The following is a 26,122-nucleotide window of genomic DNA, read 5'->3' as shown; positions in this document are numbered from 1 at the left end:
CTGATACTCCAGGCATTGTGATAACGGGTTTCACACCCCATCTCAGCACCTCTTTTCCTCTTTCATGTCACCTCCATGCCCAGTAGCCTTTCAAATTCTGCTTTCAAGCTGTCATGGAACCTCTGCATGTGTTAGAGCTGGCCAGAATAGAAAATGCACTTTTGTGATCTCCATGATAAAAAGATGCTTAGCAGTTTAACTCTACTGTGATTTCATTCAACTCTTAGCAAAAGGCATGCTGTAGAGTGCATGCTGGGGTCTGACATGATCACTTTGAACATGTAATGGGTATAATGTAGATCCAGAAACAGTGAGAGACTGCATGGGAGAATCACCTCCCTTAGGAGAAGCTCACACCCATACGGAGAGAGGATAGCAGGCTGTTTTTCACTATCTCACCTGTCTGTATGTAGGATGTGCCAAGATTTAAAGGACTCTCTTTACATTTGGCTGTTGCCCATAAGTAATTTCAGTACATTAGTTCTGTTAGCAGTTAGGGTAGCCTAACCTCACAGATGGCATCCCAGTAACAGAAAAGTTTTACAAAATCTCTGTGAATTCCCCCTGACTTGTGCAATGGGCCCTTCAATGACAAAAAATATATTTGGTCCTATAAAGACTTCCTTTTTTGCATGACTGTAGCACTGAGGGTATTAATATACTTTAACACAAACATTTCAGAAGCAGGAGCCTTTGAGAAGGCTTTGAGAATGGAGTTCCATTTTAGTTCTGTTCTTGGGTTTGGATCTTTCCATTTTTCCACTGAAATAACTCTAGCTGTCCCTTGCATGCCAAGAAATACAGTTCAAACTGTTAGTTTCAAGAAGCTAAAGGTATCGACACAACTGCATTCTCGTATCACCTGCAATTAAGACACAGTTGTGTAATTTGGGGATTTAAAGTAGATCTGGAATAAGATAAGTTTGCTTCCCTTAGAACGATTCTAGGAATTTTGGAGCAAGAACTGAATATAAAGTTGGAGGGTTTTTTCACTAATATTCTGCATCACTCCTTATTGTCAGATGAGTATTTTGTAGAAATTCCCTTCTCCAGACAGTGTGACATCCTGAGATGCTTTGTTGTCAGATTTTTAAATAGAGATATTCAGAGAAAACACTTTTTGAAAACCATACACTATAAATTTAAAACCAATGTTTTCCTTGATTGCATATCTACCCAGGAGAAAAGTTCTAGTTCATTTACAGGCTATTAGGTTCAAACCAGAAATGACTGGATGAAATTCAGTGAGTCAGATGAAGTGGCAAGTCAGAACAGATAACGCTTATGGCTTAAAATCTATTCAACTGTTTAGAAGTCCAGAACTACACACTTCCCTGGGATATTTACTTAATTTATCAAAATAGCACTGCAATTCTATGTATTTTTGAAGGCCAAGAGTAGGAGCTGAAAACTTGAGTACTGATTCAGCAAGGTACTTAAGAATGAGCTCAGCTTTAAAATTGCTCTATTTAAAGACAATGTTCCTGGTGCTACTGCATGATTTTAGAAAACAAATTTAGCACAAGTGAAAAGGTGCCAGAATGAAATAAGTGAAGGCTGTCATTTCTTTCTCTGCAGAATAAGTGACACGGGAAGTAGCAAAGTAAGCTTTTTTAAGCCTTTTCTGCTTGCCCCATCCTCATCACTCCTACCCCATATGTTTAAACTTAATCTTATTCCTGATGCAATCCCTGAGATGCTTAGCAACCATTTTTGTTAGCACCAACAAAGGTAATACTACATCAAAACCAATTCAAACTAATAATGTAAAAGACAGTTTGTAGCTCCTGTTAACTAGCCAGTGCCCTTGACAGTTCAGCATCTTTACCATCTCTTCTTGTCATAAAATTCACTGGTTGAACCTGTTGTCCGTGGTCCCCATATTAGCAACACCTCAGCATGATGTCTGCTACCTTTTCTCTCACTCAGAACATGTCAGAATATTTGCCTGACTGACAGGTTTAATTACTAGTAGCTGGAGCATGATAGGATTAAGGGCACAAAGGTGACAAAGAGAAATGAGATTTGGGGTGGATTATTGGAGGCCTTCAGTATCTTTGTAAGACTCCAAAGGTGTTAGGCTGTGAAACAAAGGTTTTCCTGATAGAATTTTTTTGGAAGCAGTGTTCTGGTTTCTTAATCAGGGAACTTTTTTCATAAATAATAAGGAATGGTATAACTGAGAAATGAACTTTCATTCCCCCACAGTTCCCAGTTCTTGTTGTCGATAAACTTCTCATCAGTACCATGTATGACTGTGTTTCTAATGTAACATCGAAAAAAAAAAAAAATCCTCTTTGTCTTATAATATAGGAAAGAACTTGAGTGGAGTTTGGTTTTAAGTGTTTTTTTTCAGGGCACGTTTTCTACAGTGTTCTGCTGTGGTGAGCAACAAGTCTGCATCTTCCAACAAGATCTTACCAGATTTCCAGTACATCCTTTGCACCACCAGGACAGGACTGAGATTCACCTATGCTTCTTACATGAGACACAAGGAGGCTTTTCTGAACTACAGTCACTAACTCAAAACATTGCAGCATTTCCCTAATTCCATCAGAAAACAGTTCCCACTAGAAGGACGCAGAGACTGGTAGAGATAGGAATGAGATTAGATAAATTTATCTAACTTTAGAATGTTTTGGGTTTTTTTTATCCCTATGATGTTCTAAAGAAATGAGTTCCAAAAGTATTTCCTTGTGTTTGTGCTTGGAAAGATCAGAGCATGCCTAGCTCTTCTGCTAAGCGTCACACCTCCCTTCAGCTCTTTCTTTGCAAGCTGAAAAGTCCTAATTTATTTAGCTTCTCTTTATGTCCCATCATATGTGCTCTCTGCACCTTTTTTATGCCTGCTATTTCCTTCTTCAGTAACTACACTATGTATTCCATGTATGGAATGCTAACATTTTGCACCATGGCACTGTGATATTTTCCAAGCATTCTGTCTAATCACTTTTTTTTCCCCTAAAATTCTCCTTAGGTGGGTATTTATGTATTGGCTTTTCTCTGTGCATGTTTATTACCTTGCATTTGTTAACACTGAACTTCATTTCATGCTTCTCTAACTAACTCAGAGTCATAGACTGTCCAATAAAACTTTAGGCAGATATAATTTTTACTATGATGATTAATTGTGTCAGCAGCAAACTTTATCACCTCATTAACTTCCCCTTCTTTCAGATAATTTTTGCATATGTGTAATAGCACAAGCTCTAGAAAAGATTCTTGAGTGAAAAGATCAACGGAAAAACATTTATTTACCTTTGCAGTATCTTTTCAGAAACTTGATAATCAAACTGAAAGTCAAAAATGCTGTATTAACCAGGCTCCTTTTATCCCTTGTTTTTTGGCTGCTCCAAAGGACTTAACACATCTGTGGTGCATTACAAGCATGTTGATTTTCCCCCAATATTTTATATTTATACATAGGAAACTATTCCTGCTTTATTATGTCTACCAGTTTTCCTACTGCAGAAATCATATTTATTTAGCTATATTTTTCTGAAATCTCTTAAAAATCAGCCTAACATGCTCTGTCTTCTGATACAGTTAGATATATGTTTTTGGAAATAATATTAGCAGTTATTATTAATTGTAGAAATTTGTTCTAAGTATCTTTTCTGCTGATCTTTCATCTTGTGAAAGGCTCTTAGACTTGTACCTGAATGCAGGATCCTTTGTTAAACCTCTCCACAGTGAAAAATGGGGCATAACAGCAATTTTTTTTTTTCACTTTTTATTCCTTTTACACCTAGATAATTTTCTCTCCTGATTGATTCTCTGGTTGGCTGCTTGCTTTGGCACATTTTGAAACATTCCTAGGTGGAGTTTTTCTGCCTTTATCAAGTTTCTTATCAAGGGCATTGCCGACCTTCCTCATTGTCATTCTATGTGTCATGTACTGCTTTCTGTTCTTTTCTGCATTCCTCATTTGGACAATAGAGAGAACACAAATACTTCTCTCTAAAACACCGACCATTGTGAAGTACAGTGAAGTACACTGGTCTCTTGGAAAAAAATCTCTTCATAACAAAAGTAGGAAGGTTTGGGAGACAGAGGTTCTTCGAAGGAATAGAAGCTTTCCTAGGGGCAGCTGCCACATTTCAGTACAACTGCACACCATTCCCAGCACTGCAACACATTGGGAAATACAATTTGTTTCTAACAGTAGGTTTAACCTTTGAATAGAGATATTAAATACTGCATGAAATATGAGATACTGAGTGACATTTGCCTAAAATGTCACCTTCTAAAACTCCTGGATTAGAACTGAATCCTTAAAGACAGTACATAAAACTCTGTTAAACTGACAGTCACATTTGTTACTTATTTTCCTACATTTTCATGAAAAGTAGGTTTCGTTGGATACTTTTGGGTAAGCATGAATTAGTCAAGCAGTGGTAGTCACTGAAACAACTTCAAGTGGGCACAGCAGAATTAGGGAGAACAGAACTAAATATGACCCAGGAGGGAAGGTTCCTCCTCACTCCTCAGACTTATCACAGCAGAAAATGTCTGTCACCTGTTCAATGCGGTTGTGGTCTTTTCAATTTATTTTTTGCTGTTGAATCTTCCCCTTTTCAATTTAATTTACTTTACCTTTCTTATCTGTATTCATCCACAAATACCAAGACCAGAAACCAAAGTCAAGTGAGAAACAAGTCCTGCTGTCCACCAGCAGGGCTTGATGAAATTTCACTCTTTACTCACCTTTCAACATCATGTTATCAATATCTAATAAAATGCCAGCATAGCACTTCATATTTCTAAAAAAAATTATAAGCACTTTACTCAATTTATAACATACATTTATACTTATTATACTTAGCTGTAGGTGGAAAATGGTTATCCTTACCAAAGAAGGATCACCTTTGAGTGATTACAGCAGAATGACCTACAATGTATCAGGGTAAAACCAAGATGTTTTCAAGGGTTCTAAAAGAAATAAGCAAGCAAGTTAGAGCATTTGCATTAGATACACAAGATCCTTGGGGGTTGAAACTGAATATGCTACATTCCCAGTGAGTACGCTGGCACTATAGGTATTTTGTCCTACAGATCTCTCTCCTTCGTTTCCATCTTGATCCTTCCAAAATGAAAAGTTTCTGAAAAGCACCTCCAACAACCCCACAGCTTTCTTGACAACAGCTGGTAGTTGTCCTGACAAAAGGTATAGGAGACCTCTGCTCAGCAATATGGGCTCTAGGTTTATCTCAGCATCACACTAATGATGCTACTCTGCTTTAGCAAGGGAGGCTTCTGCATCCTCCACTGACTGCTGATACAGCATTCCTAGTAACAGCAATAGGGACTGAAAAACCATCAGGAGCAGCAGGTTTTAAATTGTGCTGTTATGCCCAGTGCCATTTCTCCTTTGTCTTTTGCTACCACAGCTATGGAATTGACAGAATTAAGTTGCCACTGTAAGGATCTTCAATCTGCTACACAGATTGCACTTCAGAGACACATTTGGAATTAGCTCCTCTTGCATCTGTAAGTAGCCTAAATTGATAGAAATCAAACCACTTGACATCTTAGGTCACTTGGTGACAATTATTTCACTGCACCAAGTTTTCCCCACTTCAAAATCAGAAAATAATAACTACAGGTGTTTTTCCCTCCAAATTACACAAAACTCTTTAAATCTGTGTTCTCAGAAATTCACAGGTCATATTCCTTTTTTCAACAGGATTTGAAGAGCAGATGCCTACAAACAGCCTTTTCAATGAAGACCTTAATTTTTTCCAGCATATACTTATTCTCTCTGGTTGATGTAAATCACAGTATATGAGGTCATGACCACTTTTCCAAGACTGATGGATCACCTGCTGAGACTAACACTCAATATAAAACTGCCTACTTAGATGATACAATGAATATATGCCTACTTCCATGTACAATGAAGACTGGAAATGCCAGCTGCAGAGACTGATGTCTGTTCTGTAATCACTGCAAAACAGGTCATGCTGTTAATGTGACAAAATATTCTACTAGCTGATGAACTAGCTGCTATCTAGGATATGTCATGGAAAATGGCCAGGAGAGGGTGTCATTTATACAACTGTTCTATTGCCTTAGAAACCGATCACAATAGTAAAGGAAGCCTATGGTGGTTTCACAGCGGTAAGCAGCTCAGCACCATACAGCCACTTGCTCACAGCCCCCACCTGGTGTGATGAGAGAAAGAATAGGAAGAGTGAAAGTGAGAAAACTTGTGGGTCAAGAAAAGAACAGTTTAATAAGTGAAGCAAAGTGGCACATACAAGAAAAGCAAGGCAGGTGTTCAGCCACTTCCAGGAAAATTGGACTTCATCACTCATATCAGTTACTTGGGATGACAAATGCCACAACCTGAATGTCCCCTCTTTCTTTGTGCCATCTTTATTGCTGACAGTGATTTCATGTGGCATGGAATACCCTTTAGGTCAGTATGGGTCAGTTGTCCTGGCTGTGTTCCCTCCTCATTTCTTGCCCACCTCTAACCCACTCACTGGCAAGGCAGCATGAGAAACAGAGGAGGTCTTGATGCTGTGTAAGCACTGCTTAGCAATAGCTACAACATAGGTGTGTTATCAATACTGTTTTGGCCACAAATCCAAAACATAGCATCACATAGGCTCCTACAAAGAAAGTAAATTCTATCCCAGCAAAAAACAGTACAATCTCTATCCCTTATTTGATGTCATTGGCCAGTCTGGGACATGAGCATGACGTTAAGTGGTCAAGAAGGTGCAGTTAGGATGACAGGGAATTCAGAAAGATCACCAGCTGTTATTCTGATAACACTGCTGTGCTCTGACTCTTTCTACATTACCTGACAATCTGTTTTTCAAATAATAGCTCTCACAATCAAAGAAACATCTGCAAAAGTTTTTCAAGATGACTGGACAGGCTGATAAATTCACACCCTTAGAAGGACATCTGCTGGAATCGGGGGATGCAGCAGAAGGGATGCACCAGAAGGGATTGTGGTGCATTTTCATTTTGCAGTCAAAGACCCCTCCTACAGTTGCCCCTGTATGGGATGCAGGACAATTGTTTTCCTTTTCTACATGGGTCCAATAATTTCATTTAAGCAAGGAGACTGTACTCAGCAGTACCTTACCTGATGAAGCTGCAAAGACTGTGACTGACTAGTTTAAAGCATTCTGGTTTTGTCCTTTTTCTATGTTTACTCATTCCATCTAATATTGGCTCTTTTGTTAACTTATCCACAGGAACCTAGTTCTTGAACTTTCATCCAAACCCAGAGTTGTTGATTACCCTAAGTACAAAACAAATAGTGGAGTTCTGAAGAATCAAAACCACTACTCTGGTACTGGGACTAAAATGCCGCCATCTACAGATTATTCACTGTTGGCCCTGAAGGACGGAAAAAAGAAAATAAGGAAAAAGAGACATCTTTAATAAAGGAAGGTACTGCCAGCAGCTTGATTCATGAGAAGGAGTACCAAAGGTGATCTATGTAATACAGGAACTTCAGGATTTTTAATAAAATGCAAGAGAAATTATATTTGCATCTTTCTGGAGAATAGCTACATGTCTGAGGGAAATAAACACAAGTGATGTTGCAAGATTACATTACTGTTAAACAACATGGGAACATAAACTATTTCACTAATAGAATCAAACGTACTAAAACAGGTTTATTTTGCAGAACATAAACTTTAGTATAAAATACTAACAATGATATGCCAAGAAAAAATATATGCACATAAGAAGAGGAAAAAAGAGGTTAGAGGAATACAGAAGAAGGCTAAAACATTCATTCTAGTGACTGCCTTTTTTGTTTCATTCAACTTCTGGTATTCTGGAGCATTACACATACATGGGCTAACTTCCTTGAAAAAGTCAGGGATCCCTTTTTATTTGTTTGTTGTTTACTGTATTACAGGTTTACAGTGTATAAAAGGTTTTCTTTCACTGAAGAACTGCACAAATCCTCTGTCCTTAACCCTCACAGTGAGAGCTGTAAAAGGAAACAGTATGAATCTCAATGAAAATTCAAATACCATGCTTGCTCCATATATTTTCATTATCTGAAACCCATTTTGTAGTGAGAATATTTTAAGAGATGGTCTGAATTTTACAGGTGATCTGAATTTGAAGTGAGTATAAGTTTTGTGGTTTTGAAAGCAGTTTCATGACAATCCTGCAGTTATTCTTCAGAGTGCTTTGAATATATTGGGACACACTTCATTTCAAATAGAAGACTTAATTCATCATTAAGATCCAAAATTGCAAAGGAAAAAGAATAAAAAAGTATAATTCAACTTTTCTATTACTCATGTAAACATTACCTTAATCTCTCTAATGATATTTTTTTTAATAACTCTTCCCATGAAGGGCAAGAAACTCTTGTAAAAAGATACAGTTGCAGAGCTTTAAAACTTCATGACAGATGGAGAAACTAGTGAAAACTGAGTTTATTACTTGCCACCTATAATATGCCTTAAGCCGAATTTTCCAGAAAGAGGAAAAAAAGTCTTTGTTTAAAAAGAAAACTTTGATTTTTTGCAAAATGAAATAAAGGCTTTTGGCTTTTTCTCAAAGTATTGCTAACACTTGCTGCTCTCATTTTTGCCATGCAAACACATGCACACAACCTTCTATAATCTGTTTGTACCCCGGTGACGGTCCTGGCAGCCAGCCCCACAAGAACCCACTCATCTATACTGTTCACCTTCTGCTCAGCCTTATGCTTCCCAGTGCTTCTGGCAGTGGCCAACACCACACCAGCTGAGACACCAAATGCAAATTTAGATGGGGCTGGATGAATCTGGGCTCCCCAGACCCATTAGTGACAGCTGCTCCTGAATGTGCTCTCTAGAGTCATATGGTAGTACTGTTCAACACTTCCCATTAGAGTGAGGCTGCATCTATCCCTGGTACCCAAATGCTGAATTGCTCCTTCAATTTACCCCAAAAGGACAGTATTTAGCCTATCCATTTTGTTTACTTGGGTAAGTAATTATCAGCAATGATGAATATATTCCAGTATAATACAATTTCAGTTATTTATAAGAGAAAATTTTAAAAATATCATCTTTCTTCACAGCAAATTAATTCAGATACACTATCAAAATACTGCATTACATCCAAGAATCCTGATATCAACATCCTGGAACAAATTAAAGAGTATCCCAGAAAGACAGTCAAGAGTTAAAACAGTTTCAACACTTCTAATTTTGATAAAATGGCATTTCCTTACTTCTCACAGCACAGCTTGAAGACCCAAACAAAGGAATTTGCAGGATTTGTCCTTATCTATCTTCATCTTCACCTTCACCTTTACCTTCACCTTCATCTTCATCTTCATCATCTTCATTTTGTCTTTATACCTTTATCCTTATCTTCATCTCTTTACATCTTTTTTATTTTTTTCTTTATCTGTTCTATGTGCTACCGTGGGTTGGGACTGCTCAGCAGTGTTTGTTAGACAGAAATCTGGAGATTTAGGTACTTTCAAATAGCCTACAGAGTTAGCTGCATGAGTATCACCTAAGCATGAATTCCTCTATTACTCCTAGGATACTAATTATACTTGAAAATCCTCTAGTGACTGTCCCTTGTCCTGTTATCTTATAAACAACAAGGATTAAAAAGCCCTTGTGAGGAAGATTTCATTACGCTTTTTAAATAGTTATATAAACTGGACTGCAAAGAGATCAAGTTCCTTGCTCAGTGCTGTGCTATGAATCAATGAAAGACTCAGCAATGTACCCAAAGTGACCTACAGCAGTTTCCTTTCCTTTAACTGACAGGCTGTATTTTCTTAGATAACAAATTATGAGATGCACAGGTCTTTTCTTTTCCCCTGTGGAATACAAATTATCAGTGCATGTGGTTAGGCAGACACTCCTTTTTTATGAAGCTGTATAATGTTTCACAATTAGGCAGTTTCCTGATGGGAAACTTCTGGTTCTTTTTGCAGAATTTTAAAACTCCATGGAGCATTGGCTTATTCTGCTATTTTAGCTCTTATTTTTGTAAAAGAGAAAACAGAAATAAAGAAAAATAAATCAGGGATCTTTCAAGTTTGTTTTCATTTATTTGCCTCCCAACTTTAAAGTCCTGGCCTGTGAGTCAAAAATTTAAATCTTCAAATGTACTCTTTTCCAAAGGTAGCAACTATGAACAAATTGGTTTGGGAGAGGAAGAGAGAATGGCAATTCATTATAAGGACTTCAGAAGGAGAAACTGTTGCCTCAGAAAAAAAAATACAGGCAATTGTTTCTTCCTTTCAGTCATTGTTAATAAAATGGAAGTAATTTTTTGCAAAACTGTGGGAGAAGTACTGTCAGAAATGCCCCTTTACTTGAGACATCAATATAATACATTAAAAATAACAAAACTTCATTCATATCTCGTTCTTTTCCTCCATTAGAAACAGCACTATTTTTAGATCAAGACTGCCTCAGTGTGATGGTTTTGGCTGGGGTAGAGTTAATTTTCTTCACAGTAGCTCCTATGGGACAGTGCTTCAGATTTGTGCTGGAAGCAGCATTGATAATGCAGGGATGCTTTAGTCACTGCTGAGCAGTGCTTACACAGTCAAAGCCTTTTCTGCCTCTCAACTCACCCCATCAGTGAGTAGGCTGAAGTGCACAAGGAGCTGGGAGGGGACACACAGCTGGGATAGATGACTCTAACTGACCAATGGGATATTCCATGCCATATGGCGTCTGCTCAAGATATAAAATAAGGGGAAGAAGAAAGAAGGGAGTAAATGCTTGGAGTGATGATGCTTGTGTTCCCAAGTCACTGTTATATGTCATGGAGCCCTGCTTTCCTGGGGATGGCTGAACACCTGCCTGCCAATGGGAAGCGGTGAATGAATTCCTTGTTTTGATTTGTTTGCACAAGTGACTTTTGTGTTACCCATGAAACCTTCTTTATCTCGATCCATGAGTTTTCTGACTTTTATCCTTCTAATTCTCTCCCTCATTCCATCATGGGGAGGGATGCATGGTGCTTGATTGTCAGCTGGAGTTAAACTCAGGAAGCACTTATTGTCAGGGAAAGAGCTGTTACAAAATGAGACGTAAAGTCTAGAGTGGTCTCAGCAAAGTAGGCTTCTGCATCCTGGAGCCTGGTTTTGAACAGCAGACTCAAGCTGTCTTGTCAGCTCTAAATTCAATGGCTCTTCATTTGGCTGCTGCCTGATATCTCCTGCATGCTTCCTAGCTGACTTCTAGATTCATCAGACCACCAACACACTGGTGACTTCCAATCACTATGAGAAGCATATTCAACACGTCTCGAAACAGTATGAGCATGATTCCCAGGCATATTCTCACTGTATGATGCCCTTCTTAGACAAATGCTGTCTATCAGTACTTGCTAGCTCTCCACTGGGCAAGAGGTATGTTGGATCAGTTAATTCATGGTCAGCAGTCAGTATCTTGCTACTCCATCATTCAGAGACAGTGAACCTCAGTAAGCAAGTTCAGCCTTTCCTATGTGATACATAATGACCCCGTATAGCAACCAGAACAGCAAAATTACTGTGCTCTGTTAAAATGAAGCCTTAACCTTCAGAGCATTGCTTGGCCTATATCACATGCTATAATGTACTCCAGTGATCAGTCAGGATGCTGGCAACACAAATATCTACATGCCTGCAATAGTGGGTGTTTCCTAAGGACAGTGAATAAGGTCAATCCCCATTATCACAGCTATTGCTTAAATTGTGTTTCAAAACTAGCCCCTCTTAAAAGTGGTAATCAGACATCTTGTTGGACTACAATACAGTTTTGTTTGGGAATATATAATCTCCTCATGAAACCTTTAGTTTAGGCTTTGAAAAAAATTGAGTCCTTAGCCAATTATCCTGCCTCCATAACCCAAATTTCCATTGTCTACTGCTCCAGAATGAGACTGGATAGAGGAAGGAGAGTGGATTAACTCCCTGCCTCACTCTCCTGGACTATTTTGAAGCTTTATGTGAGTTCCCAATGGTGCTGGCAAATAGAATAACCCTGTATTATACAAAGATTTGACTAAAGCCACCTCTGATTCTGTGAGATTTTGCTGCTCAGCATTGCAGCAGGGCACACAGTGCACAAGCTGCTTACACGCATCAACTCATTTTGAAGAGAGACAGTCTTATGCAGTAGTGGAGGCGTACACAGAGAGTTTAGTTTTGCTGCATGTGGCAGACCTTTTTTAACAGCAAATAACAATTCCTTTGTTTTGTTTTTAAAAGTAATCAAAGATCCAATAAATTTGAAGTATTTAAATAACGTAGAATCCTACATCTTTCCCACAAATATCAACTCAATAGTTCAAAAGACTGATTGAGTAAAACTCATATCAGTATTAAGGCAATTTAACACATTAAAAACCCACTGAATTACAACTAAGAGTGTTAGAGAGAAAAATAGGCTCCTGAAAATGTAATAATTGTTTTTCAATAGGCCTTAGTGACTTTAAAGTCCAAGTCTGACAGACTTCTAATGAAAATAATGCTCTCACAGGTCCTGGCGGCTTTTAAAAATTAAGTGAAATGTTCCTTAATTACTGGAGCACTTTTGGAAATTTTCCCCTAAATCATTGCTGTAGAATAATTCACACAAATCAGATCAGAATCATGTTTTACCTGAGCTTCATCCTGATAAGATTTTACCTTTCTCTTTTCACTGCTACAAACATCATGTGTCAGTATAATGTAAAGGTGACTGGCTTTTATTTTCACAATCAGCCCATGTTTTAAGTGAATTATAAAGGAGTAAAGTATAGTCAACAATTTAGTTCACAGAACCCCTAGAGTTTCCCTATGTGGCATATTAAACCTAGCATTAAAGCAAATATTCTAACCTTAATAAAAGAAAGATTATGGATGCTGTATTACATGAATTACTGAGGGAAAATACTCTAACCAAGACAAACCAGAGAGTATTGAAAATCATCCTCTTATTCAACTTCTATCTGTTAATTCAGCTTAGATCTAATAAGGTGATTTCAGGCTTTGATCGAAGATTTGTTTCTTTTAAGATACAATTTTTGCTGAAATATTAACAAAAGCCTATCTAGCTCTTTAAGATGGATAACACAGAGGGCACTGTAAACAATGAAGATTTCACACATTACTCCTGTGTAGCTACTTCTGGGGTAAACAGCAGCCCTGCTGATCAGCATCTAACACACAAAAGGCTAGACTTCCCTTCTCAGACATGCTGGTACCTCAAACTGAAATCTCAACTGACTGTAACAGGAAACATCAGGCTTGTCAGTGTTATTATAGTAGGAAAGCAAATCCAACAAACCCAGACCTTTTTGATCTAGAAATGAGATTACTTATTTGGAGATAAATCCTACCACTTTCATCCATGTGGAACAGCATCTTGACCACACATGGACTGCTGCCCAACAGAGGTAGGAAAGCCTCATATTGCTAGTAGCTGCTTGTGCCTCTGTTTACCCACATGGAAAAACAGTATTAGTAATGTCTACATTCCAGGTCTGATTTTATTTCTGTTTTTTTGATATTATTTAGAGAACTTGAGATGCAGAGATTCCAGTAAACAATACATATTATTACACTTTCCTATTTCTGTGATTTAGTTAGGTTTTCTGGTTGCTGGCTCCCAATATGGGCACATAGGCAGAGTAAAATGGAATAGAAAAGATAAGCCACACAAAGAAGACAGGCCTGAAATCAGAAATCTCTAATATACTTAAGGAAAATACTTAGGCATGGAGATAATTCCTTTAAATCAGAATTTACAAAGCTCTTTTTCCCTGCATTGCAATCCCAAAAGTACACTCTTGCCTGTGCCTCCTGCCTGGTTAGCACAGTTGCAGCCTGGCGTCTCTGTAGCTCCGCCAATCTACGGCTTTTGGTGTCAGCACCTCACCCACAACCTCATGGCACAGGCAATGCAAACGCCAGCCAGAGGGGGTACCTCAGCTCTGCTACGGAATTTCAAATGAACTCTGGATTTTCTCTTCTCAGATAAGACACTTCTGTGATCCCTTGCTGGAGACTGCATAACAAGGAAATGTTTTTGCCAGATTGCAAAGGATGGCTTGGTTCTTGTTTGCAATTTACTGTTTGTATTTATATATTGTTGCCTTTCACCTGAATGTCATGCTTGGATGTATCTAGGTAACCACAGGCAGCGTGTGCCACGCCTGGTCCTTATACCCACCAAGGAGATGTTCTCGAGTGCAAGGCATAAAGTTCCTGCCAGTTTAAGGACAAAGATCTCTGTCTGACTGAAATGTCATATACTATATTAAAAAGGTAGCAGATTGTAATAATGAAGTACTGCAGCCTGTCGCTATGTTACCAGCAGCTCTGAACTGACGTGTCAGAAGGAACAGCAAGGAAAATGCCCAGAATCCCTGTTTAGATCCCCTTCCCACGCCTATCACCAACTGAAGTATTTAAAATATTTACAGATATAGCCAGCATGGTTCTTTACAAACAAAGCCTAAAAGGATAAATAAATACATATATTACCCCAGCAAGCCTGCTGTCTAAAAACACCCTCCTGCCTCTCCAGTTTGCTTCAGATTGCATCCTGTACCCTCTGACAGAGAAAGATTGATTTGGGGATGGGCAGTCCTTTCCTCTACCTGTTCTCTGTCCTTTAAAGCGGCCAAACTCCTCTGACTGATGCAGTGTGTTTAAAAGTAGATTGAAGCAGGAGGGGAGATGCTTTCCTGGTGACTGATGCTGAGGTGAGAGTTGCGGATGCTTTTTAAAGGGAGGGGGGATATTCTCCATCACCCATCCTGCTGATTTTACCTGTTATTGCTTTATTTATATGGTGTTAGCATCACCATCCTGGGCAATGAGCCTCACTGGATAATAAAACGGGCTGCAGCTGGCCTCTAAAGGCTGGGGACAGAAGTGAGGAGGGTGGTGCACAAAGGCACAGCCAAACTATTGTTTTCATCCTGTACAGAGCAGCTCTCACAGCAGGCTTAATCCCTTCCCTCAGCAAATCTACCTACTGTGCAAAGCAGAAAGCACTCACAACCATACCACTTCTGCTCTCATGCAAATTTTGCATAAACAAAGAGAACAAAACAAAGTGCTTCTCATGATGCTAGGGATGCACTGTGACTTGCCAGGTGATTTTGACATGAAGTGGGTCTTTATCAAGGGGCATGTTTGCTGAGAAGAGATTGCATTTGGAAGGGCACTGGATCTGGATGTGATTCTGTGCTCATAGATGCCAATGCCATCTTTTAAAACTGTGTACTCAGTCAAGCAAACAAACTGAAGTCGCTTTTTTCCTGCTGCACATTATGCAGAAATGGAATTCTTAATTATTTTACCAGTTGTGGCTGAATTTTCTGTTAGATAAAATGGTAGGTTTTCTCAACATTATGGAAAGAGATCAGTTCTCTGAAAAGTCTACAAAATTTATATTAAAAATAGGCTCATTTTCTGCTTAAAAATCTACCATGTCATTATCATAATTCATCAATAGCATATTTTAATCTGATTTGGTGAGAAAGTGAATTTGTCCTAAAAATACACAGTAGATACATTTATACGTGTTTCAAGAACCAAGATCAGAATTACAGAAGTAATTCCATTGTTTGTGAAAATCACACTCGAATAGCAGAGGCTGCTAGACATTCAATTTCAATAAAGATCATTTCAAGATGATGTTAAACTAAGCAGTAAAAGGAGAGTGTCTGGATTAGTGCAGCTCACAGCTATAAAGCTGCAGGTTCCAGATGAAATGGAGGAAATAATGCAGTATGAAGTATGTGCTGCCGCTTGACAGGGTACTCGGCAGGAGTATGGAAAACAGAATTAAAAAAAAAAAAAGACAAAACCATTGAAACCCCACAGTTCCAGGTATTTCTGGTTGTGTTTGAAAACAAATTGCTCAGAGCACAACTGAAGCTCTGTACACTTAGGCCCTGAGTCCTACTTCTCCCTGTTGTCCTGGTGGTAAGAGCACATGGTGGCAACTGCTGTACTGAGGAGGGGAAAACAAGCATTTAACCAAATTTCTGCTTAACAGGGCATGAAATCTTCATGGCCTATCACTTTTGATCAACTCCATTTACCCTCATGCCACTTGCCATCACTTCTCATTAGTCCTGCCATGCAATTTATAGGAAAATTGACAGAACTTATGCAGCCAATACAAAGCCACGCTGACATCTCACAGGTGTTATATTTGCTCCTCTCTCAGCTTCAGTTTCTGTTCCTCGTTTTTGCACTGGCACTTGTGAATAGGAAGAATCTAGACCTAGCTGAGATAAATATCTGACAAAATACCTTATTCTTTAGGCCATGCTTAGCAACATCTGTCAGCAAGCATTTATGACTAGGCTAATATTACATACAAAGGAAAGAGAGAGACTGACAGGACTACCTCCAGTAGTCTACAGTAGCTTCCAGCTGCACTGTAAGCAGCTGGTTTTTGGTAGACCAGGACAGGGATTTAAGTTTTTTTTAAAAAAAGCCTGTGATTTCTCTCAAGAGACCACTACTAAGGAGAGTGAATAGATAGTCCAAAGAAGTTGTGCGATGTCTATTGCTCAAGGTTTTCCAGACATCTGCCAGGTATATTTTAGGTGTGAGATGCCAACATGATCCTGATAATTAACTGAGGTCCCCTCCAGCCCTATTTTCCATGACTGTATAATTCTGATGATTATTTTAACATATTTTCTGCCTCTAATGAAAGAGGAAATGCTGCTATACAGTTTCTTTAACAGTATTCGGTGATGTATTTTTATTGACAGCAAGGCCCTGAATTGCAAGATGTCAGATTGATTGACTCAAATATAAATAATTAAATTGTTTTTACTCCTCCATTAATTCTACTCAGCCCTTTACTCCCATCCTCCAGACAGATTTCTGATTAACATAACTGGAGTAGAGAGTTTTGGTTTTCACTTTTTAGTAGAAAGTTTTGTTGGTTTTTTTTTACCCCGTGGGAATTCAGTGCATGAGCTTGACAACATCAGCCCCCTTGACTGAAATGTGCCTTTTAACTTTCTCTTAAGAGAAAACCTAGAGGAAAAACATGAAAGAAAAGCAACTCTAAATGAAAAGTCCAAGAAACCTACTGCTCCACAGTTCTGAGTGGATCAACAAAGGCTGATGATAGAATAAACTTAAGGTCTGCCTGCACTGGTAAGACTTGTACTGAATGAAATCAGGGACTTCATCTAGTTTGTTGCAATGAGAAGAAGTCTTCTGTGGTCAAGGCTTTTGGCTGTAGTTGTTTTTAACCATTTACTGGCAGTGTGTGTTTTATAGATGAGCTGTTATTGGCAGGAGGTAAGCAAGCATGTGTGTACTCATTTGGACACCCAGGAGCCTCAATAAATACTGAGGCTATCAATATTTATTATATCATTAAGGACAAATGAAGCATTATCTAGCAAATTTTTACCATAGTAAAATCTGGGAAAACATCAGTCTGTCACAACCAAAGGCTTGATAAACATATATTACTATGTACATAGGAGGTGATACCTTTATGTTCTTTGTTTTTCTGAGCCTGAGATGTCCTTTGACATTACAATTCCTTGGGGTGTTCTGAGTTACCTGCAAATGAGAAGCATCTTCATGAATGAATCCCCATGTCCATATTTCTTTTCATGATGAGTTACAGAATTAATTTTCTAGTTCACGTTCAGTAAGTACAACACTACAGTGAGAGAGAAAGTATTTAAATAATTTTACAAATGCAATTTTATCAATACCATAAATATCTCTTAGATTCAACTTATATTTTGTGACCTAACTTCACAAAGCCAGTGCTGTAGTATATAAGCACCTGTTAACTTTTCCTACTGTGCCCAGGTTCTACACAGAGACATCATTCTTCTCCAGTTCTCACAAATGCAGCTCTATGCCTTAAAAAGAGAACACTTCTGTTCCTGGGTGTATTAGCTGCTCGAGTGCTTTCTTGACTAGCTTTCTGCTCTCCTAGTAAGAGAAGAATTTCACTTACATGATTAAAAAGTTTTCCGTATCTCCTCTTTCTGCTTTTGAAGCATCCAAAGCATATGCCAGGGAATAACATTACAGTGTGTTACAAAGAGAGGTGATCAATCAGATCCAAAGATGGCACAGATGAGAGAGGAAATTCCGGTCCATTAAAGTTGCTGGTAATGCACTTATATCTCTCTCTGGAGCTAGATGTTTTATTCTGGTTTTTCAGCGTTAAAAACATAACACTTGGATGCAGACTCTTTCATGTTGGCCTCTAGATAGTAATAAGGCCATTGAAATGGATTGGAGCCAGACAGACATTAAGTGTGCAATAGTTACTGCTTCAGAATGGAAATGAAGGGGTTGTTTTTGTCTTGGGAGTACAGACAGGCAAACTGCAACAAACTGAGCTGGTATTTTCTCTAAGAAATGGAAGATGCCAAGGAGAGCAAACTGAGTAGCTTCAAGTGGGCTCAGCCTCTTACTGCAAGGCCTGCATCTATATCCCACCCCAGGCTTACTTACTCATTAGTTGCGAAAGGAAGAATGCCACCTCTAACACATCCTCCACCAGGAGCCTACAGACATTACTTGGCTGAAAGTCTTTGATCTGCCTCTGATAGCCCAATGGTGGCTTTAGAAAAGAGTGCTTCTGATGATCTGACTTTGCACTATCCCCTGTAGATGTTAGGATCAAATTTATTGTCTGAGCATTCATTTCAGTGCATCTTTTTGTAATAGTTAATCTAGAAAAGTCACTTGAAGATTAACAATAGTCTTCTTGGGAAGAAAGTAATTCCTGAGAAGCTATGTTGAGACTGACTCCCCCAGTAGTATGGAACCATTATACTGCCATTTCTACTAAAATCATAAACAGCTATCTAAAGAAAGTGGGTTAAAAAGTGATTTCAAGTGGAAGTACTATGAAATGGAAGCAAATTCCTAACCTCTTAAAATTCCTAAGCCTCTTAAAATAACAGAGGTTTGGAACAGCATCACAACACATGAAGTACCTGACAAGTATAACAGGAAAAGTAAAACAAATATTATTTGTTGCTCTCCCAGTTAATAAGCGAGTTTGCAGTGCTGGCACATAACACTTGGTCCCATTGCATCATTCTTGCTACCTTCTGATCCACCACTTCATGCTTGCACGTATTCCTGTATGACTGGAACAGATGGGATCATCTTGAAGGAAAAAAGTAGCTTGGTAGCTTGCATTCAACATTTAACTAGTTATTATTTCTTTATCATAGCCAATATGACTTTAATTTTCAGAATCTGTAATAATAGAAATGTATCTTTTAAAGAACAAAATAATAGATCACATTGTTCCCTTGGGACAACATTAGGCAGGCTAACTTCAGCTTACTTGAAGTTACAGCATTTACAAAAGTAGGCACTGTACCCACAGGCTGATGTTGTTCTTTACTATATTGAAGTATTTTGTAAAAACATGAGGAGCAGTAATCAAATATTTTTATAAAAACTATACAAGTTGCATGTTCATTTATCCAAAAAAGCCTATTTAAGATTCTAGCAGAATCCTGGCAGAAATCCAGTTAGAGCCATTTAGGAGCATATAAACAAATTAGCAATTTGGAAGACAAGCTCAGATCAATAAATGTCAGATCAGTAGAGTCTCTTGAAAAAAAATTGGAAGGCACAACAGAGATGCATCTTTTAATGGATTACAAAGGTGAAAGTGACTAGAGATAAGATTATTCTGAACCCTCCTTGATAAATTGAACTCAAGCCAATTACTAGTATAGAATTGTATGGAATTACATTTCCAAATATTTCTAGAATATATGCTAGTATATGTTTTTGTGCATGTACACTTGTGCATCTGTATGTACAAATACACATACATATTTTAAGTAAGGTAATGCTGCAGAAAATGTTGGATTCAGTCTCCACGTTCCTGGATTGTATTCACTGTGTCAGGTCACTCACATCAGAGAGATGAGTGACCTTGAAACAAACTGTTATTTCTCTATGGCACAGTTTCCCCACTTACAAAATGATACCAATCATACTGACTTCGTCATGAAATATATTGACATCTGCTGATGAAAAATATTTCACATTAATGGACAGAAAATTGTTTATAGCTATTTCTCATTAGTATGAGTTACTTAAATTAACAGCCAGGATCTCAATTTCAAAAGAAAAACCTGTGGCAGTGGCAGTGTTTTTACCTCACAGTCAGCATGCTGCTCTTCACTGCACTTATCTTTTCTTTCCATTGGCATTGTAAGACAATTTAGAAGTCTTATCAGGTCACAGCACTCAAACAGAGAGCTCAGAAAGGTTTCTTTGCCCCAAAGAACTCAGGGATCTATAATGGGAGTTTTCAACGCATTCCTGTCAGCTGCACTTGTACCCTTCAGCATTGCTTTATCCACAACATTTCCAGTATTGCTAACTTTGATGCTGCCAGTGTTTTTCCTTCTGAGGCTCAGAAATACAATGGGAAGAAGAAGAGAGAAGAGAAACTCTCTCTCTAATCTAAGAGACTGTTCACCAGTTCCTTCGCACACTCCAACTCTAGCAGATCCTTAACAGCTACTTGCCTGTCTGGCCTAATGATTTTCATGCCCATCAAAAGCTTTATTGCAGGATTGTTATTTGGTATCTTTTTTTACGTTGCCATACATCTCTCTCAAAGCAAAAAGGAATATGAATAATACCTCACAGCCAACAGTTGTGTAGTCTTCATAGAAATAAAAATGTTTTGAAATTCTGCTATTAACAACCTAACAAGAGCAGAACTTTTCTTTGTTGTAAGATATGAAAAGCAAACAGAATGAGATGAGAACACATGCATGAAATGTTCTGGACTTTCTTTTCAAATTTTCCCCTTATTTTACCATCCCATTATTTTATCAAAGAATCAAAAGAACAGACCATAGATGGCATTTCTGTAAAGGGTGAGAGCAGACTTTGGCCTCTTCAGGAACCTGCTTAGTAAGGTTCCATGGGATATAGCCCTAGAGGGCAGGGGGCCCAAGACCGTTGGTAGATATTCAGGGATCGCCTGCTACAAGCTCAGGAGTGTTGTGCCCCGACTAGAAGGAAATGCAGCAGGAGGGCCAGGAGACCTCCTTGGATGGATAAGGAGCTGCTGAGGAAAATTCAAAGGAAAAAAGAGGCTTATAAAAGGTGGAAGCAAGGACAGGAGGCCTGGGAAGAATACAGGGATGTCGTCTGGGAAGCTAGGGACCAGGTTAGGAAATCTAAGGCCCAGTTAGAATTAAACTTGGCTAGGGTTATTAACAGGAAGGGATTCTATAGGTATGTAGCAAATAAAAGACAGACTAGGGACAAGGTAGGCCCCCTCCGGAAGCCATCAGGAGAGCTGGCTACCCTGGATTTGGAGAAGGCTGAGGTTCTGAATGATTTCTTTGCCTCAGTCTTCACTGGCAAATGCTCTGACCACACCACCCAAGTCTTGGAAGGCAGATGCAGGGACTGTGAGAATGACGACCTTGCGCCCACTGTAGGACAGGATCTGGATTGAGACCATCTTAAGAACCTGAACGTACACAGGTCCTTGGGACCTGATGAAATCCATCCACGGGTCCTGAAGGAGCTGGCAAATGAAGTTGCTAAGCCACTGTCCATCATATTTGAAAAATCATGGCAGTCAGGTGAAGTTCCCGATGACTGGAAAAAGTGAAATATAACCCCCATTTTCAAGAAGGGGAAATTGGATGACCCGGGGAATTACAGACCAGTCAGTCTCACCTCTGTACCTGGCAAAATCTTGGAGCAGATTCTCCTGGAAGGCATGCTAAGGCACATGAAAAACAACAAGGTGCTTGGTGACAGCCAGCATGGCTTCACTAAGGGGAAATCCTGCCTGGCCAATTTGATGGCCTTCTATGATGGGGCTACAGAACTGATGGACAGGGGTAGAACAGTTGATGTCATCTACCTGGACTTCTGCAAAGCGTTCGACACTGTCCCACACGACATCCTTGTCTCCTAATTGGAGAGACATCCATTGGACGGATGGACCACTCGGTGGATAAAGAAGTGGCTGGATGACCGCACGCAAAGAGTTGTGGTCAATGGCTCAATGTCCGGCTGTAGATCAGTAACAAGTGGTGTCCCTCAGGGATTGGTGTTGGGACCGGTCTTGCTCAACATCTTCGTCGCTGACATGGACAGTGGGATTGAGTGCGCCCTCAGCAAGTTTGCCGATGACACCAAGCTGTGTGGTTCGGTTGATACCCTGGCGGGAAGGAATGCCACCCAGAGGGACCTCGACATGCTTGTGAGGTGGGCTGATGCCAACCTTATGAAGTTTAACCATGCCAAGTGCAAGGTTCTACACCTAGGTTGGAGCAATCCCAGGCACAGCTACAGGTTGGGCAGAGAAGAGGTTCAGAGCAGCCTTGTGCAGAAGAACTTCGGGGTGGTGTTGGTCAATGAGAAACTTAACATAAGCCGGCTTCAGTGTGTGCTCGCAGCCCAGAAAGCCAACCGTATCCTGGGCTGCATCAAAAGGAGCATGACCAGCAGGTCGAAGGAGGTGATCCTGCCCCTTTGCTCTTGTGAGACCTCACTTGGAGTATTGTGTGCAGTTCTGGTGTCCTCAACATAAAAAGGACATGGAGCTGTTGGAACAAGTCCAGAGGAGGGCCACGAGGATGATCAGGGGACTGGAGCACCTCCCGTATGAAGATAGGCTGAGAAAGTTGGGGTTGTTCAGCCTGGAGAAGAGAAGGCTGTGTGGAGACCTCATAGCAGCCTTGCAGCATCTGAAGGGGGGCTATAAGGATGCTGGGGAGAGACTCTTCATTAGGGACTGTAGTGCTAGGACAAGGGGTAGTGGGTTAAAACTCAAACAGGGGAAGTTTAGATTAGATATAAGGATGAAATTCTTTCCTGTGAGGGTGGTGAGGCACTGGAATGGGCTGCCAAAGGAAATTGTGAATTCTCCATCCCTGGCAGTGTTCAAGTCCAGGTTGGCCAGAGCCTTGGGTGACATAGTTTAGTGTGAGGTGTCCCTGCCCATGGCAGGGGGGTTGGAACTAGATGATATTAAGATCCTTTCCAACCCTAACTATTCTATGGTTCTATGATTTTAATTTTACCTAACATGCAGTTCCACAATAGTTTTAAACCATGCCAGTGTGGCACCATCTCTCCCTGCTGCACGCTGCACAAGCCCATCTTTCTGGTCCTATGATCAGAATGAAACCAAACAGTTCAGGGAAGGAAACCAAATGAAAACTAGCCCTGGAAGGAAAGCCTGACTTGGTTTCGTCTGGTTTAATTTTTGAACCTGTTCACTGCAAGACCAAATGGATGATGACACTACAGCAAAGTAAAGGGTACAAACCGTCAGCACCCTGATCCATGACACTCCACAGCATAAGCACTTTGCTTCTATAGCCAAACATTCAAAGCTTGCAGCTCCTCTCTCTCTGTAAACTCATAGGCTACTGGGAAGTGACCACAACAAGCTCTCAAGCTCACATCTTGAACTTAAATGTGTGTTGAAGAGCTTTGTTAGACTGCAGAGCTCACAGCTGTAACCGTGTGGGTTCCTCAGAATGTTTTTAAATGCTTCCACTTCAAATGCAGTGTTACATAGGTCTGGTTGAAGAAAGAAATAAAGGACCACAAAAAGAACAAAGATCATCATAGCCATTACTGTCATCTGTACAAGGAAAACATTGTACTGGCACCTTGGCTGTTGCGTCTAGTTGACTGTCTTCCTTTGAAGAAACATATTCAAATACTAGGGAAGAATGTACTTATCTTGCCTAGTCGGCAGCCTGGACTTTTCAGCAAAGGCGGTTCTCAGGGTTTCTGGGCTTTAGGCTTTAACCTTGCCAAGGAGTAAAGGAGGTAGAAACACTGAGGTAGAAAGGTCACAGAGAACTCTGAGCTCCTCGGGAAGAGGGAATAATGTAAATAGTGATGGGATAAAAACACCTAATTGGAATGGAAGTCAAAGATAATTTATGAACAACAGCAACAGAATAGTTTCTCCAAATAAGACTTATTTGCATAAGTCACTTGTTTTTCTGCTGTTTCTATGGTTCTTTTTATTTGAGGTGGAATGGGACTTTGAAAGTCATTTAGCTTGTCCTGAGGCATTCACATCATAAATAATATACTGCATGCAAAATAATTACACATTACACTGAAAAATTAGGGAGTACTAGGATTTCAACTGCACTTCTTCCCTTTGTGCGATTCTGCTTCTGCATGGTCATGTGAGTTTTCATTTCATGCTTACATACTGCTTTTCTCAGCAGGCACCCTTCCCCCTATAAAGAAGGCTCTCTGGAGACTGCTTTTAAGCATTGCTGCCTGGGGTCCAGGCCATCAACTCAATAGACCATTCAAAATGAACTTGTTTTATATGTTGCTACACATCAACAGCCTTAACAGGGCCATGTGGCACGACACAGCTGTACTCTTCTGAGTGTTTTAGACAGAATGAAAATGAAACTTTTGAAAAACCAAAACAAGGCTCTGAAAGGAAAAAAAGATACTGTTCTGGTAAAATCTATATAAGAGGCCAGTGTCTAGTGAGGCTTCACTGACTCTGGGATATACTAATGCAAACTGCTCTGATTGGTAATACAGCTCGTCAGATGCACCTCACACAGTGCAACCTGCTGCCCACTGAAGTGTGTGTTTCCTGTCTATGACTGCTTCTTACCATGTTTCTCTGCTAGCACAGGTCTGACACTCAGGGATCACACCTCCTCATATCCCTCCGCAATGCCAGCACAATTTTTTAGCATAGATTTGATGTCTGTGGAGCTCATTTGATATTAGGTCTTTTAGGGGCCAGTTCAAGAAGACGTGAAGGGAGAGCAGTTTAATTCACTTTTTCCCTTTACATCTTTAAGATATGAGAGTGCAGTGTGAAAAAATCCCTAAGTACAGAACCAGCTCCAACTGCAGCTTAACACTTTGATTCTTTCTTTGTTTCTACTTTTAGCTTTGCCTTATTTCTCTTCATACTTCAGCAGATGTGAACCATAATAATTAGAGCTAGCTTTCGGAACGAGCTGCAAGGATAATTGCCTGGGCACCCTGTGTATGGATAGATGACAGAGGGACCATTTAGTTATCCTGGGCTGTGCCTGCACTGAGTGGCTGGTGTGCTGCATGGTATCTACTGCAGCCTTGGGCTCCCGGTCTTCCAGCCTCCCACCCCTGGCATGGCCCCTTTTGGTCTCTATGCTAGGATTATTCTTTCCCTGGAAAGCTGGCTGAGAGAAGAATGAGAGGGGGAGCTGTCACATAAACTGAAAATGTTCCTAGTTCCACAGTCATCATATGGAAATATCAGAAAAGAGATTCATGAGTTACTTTCTCACTGGAACACTGTCTTTTTTTTTTTTTTTTTTGCCAGTAGTTAGCTGCAGGTTTCTGTTCTTCTACAGATAGCTGGTGTTTGTTCAAGGTTACACTGAAATAAGATGCTAAAAAGTGGAAAAGATATATATCTAGCCATCCATCGTAATGATTAGGTGGATTACATGTGCAAGAAGCTATCTGGTGCAAGGGACAGGAAAGGGAAAATATCTTTCTTTTTTGATAACCACTTTTCTAAACAATCAAACCTTAGAACAATATTTGTTTACTTGTGGGTTTCCACAGAAACTGATCCTCAGATATAAAATGATGTTTAAGGAGGCTTTTGACCGTTATGTGCAGGGTTCTTAAATAAAAAGATTAGGGGAAGGTGCCCTGTAGTGAGGATATTTAACAGGTGAACAGTGAAAGGAGACAAAGATCTGCTATAATTACAAATTAGCCACCACCTCTTCTATCAGTTTTATTGAGGCTCTAGGAGATGTTTCTGTTTACTACAATAGAGAAATATCTGAATAGTGGAGGGTTAAACTTATGTTGAATATTGGGTTAAATCCTCAGTGGGGAACGAATGGTTACTAAGGCAACGGGAGCATGCTTTTGATACCTGTTATTCAAGTCTATATCCTCATGCTCATTAACTATCACATTGTTTATTAGTATTCGCTTTAAGATGGATGCTGCCTGAACATCTTTGCTTTGACCTGAGTAGCAAGACATGAATTAATGTGAAAAGAACTTGCAACTACTATCAGTATATTAAGATGCCTCTTGAGAAGCACAGATCTTTGTATCTGAAGAACAACTCTTGCTTTCATGTAATAAAAAATCAAAAAAGCATTTGTAAAC

The sequence above is a fragment of the Pezoporus occidentalis genome, unplaced genomic scaffold (genome assembly GCF_034315485.1).
Source record: "Pezoporus occidentalis ecotype Australia unplaced genomic scaffold, CSIRO_AGI_Poc_V1 ctg19, whole genome shotgun sequence".
In the NCBI taxonomy this organism is placed as follows: domain Eukaryota; kingdom Metazoa; phylum Chordata; class Aves; order Psittaciformes; family Psittacidae; genus Pezoporus; species Pezoporus occidentalis.
The sequence above is the reverse complement of the archived record's forward strand: the minus strand, read 5'-3'. Positions refer to the sequence as shown.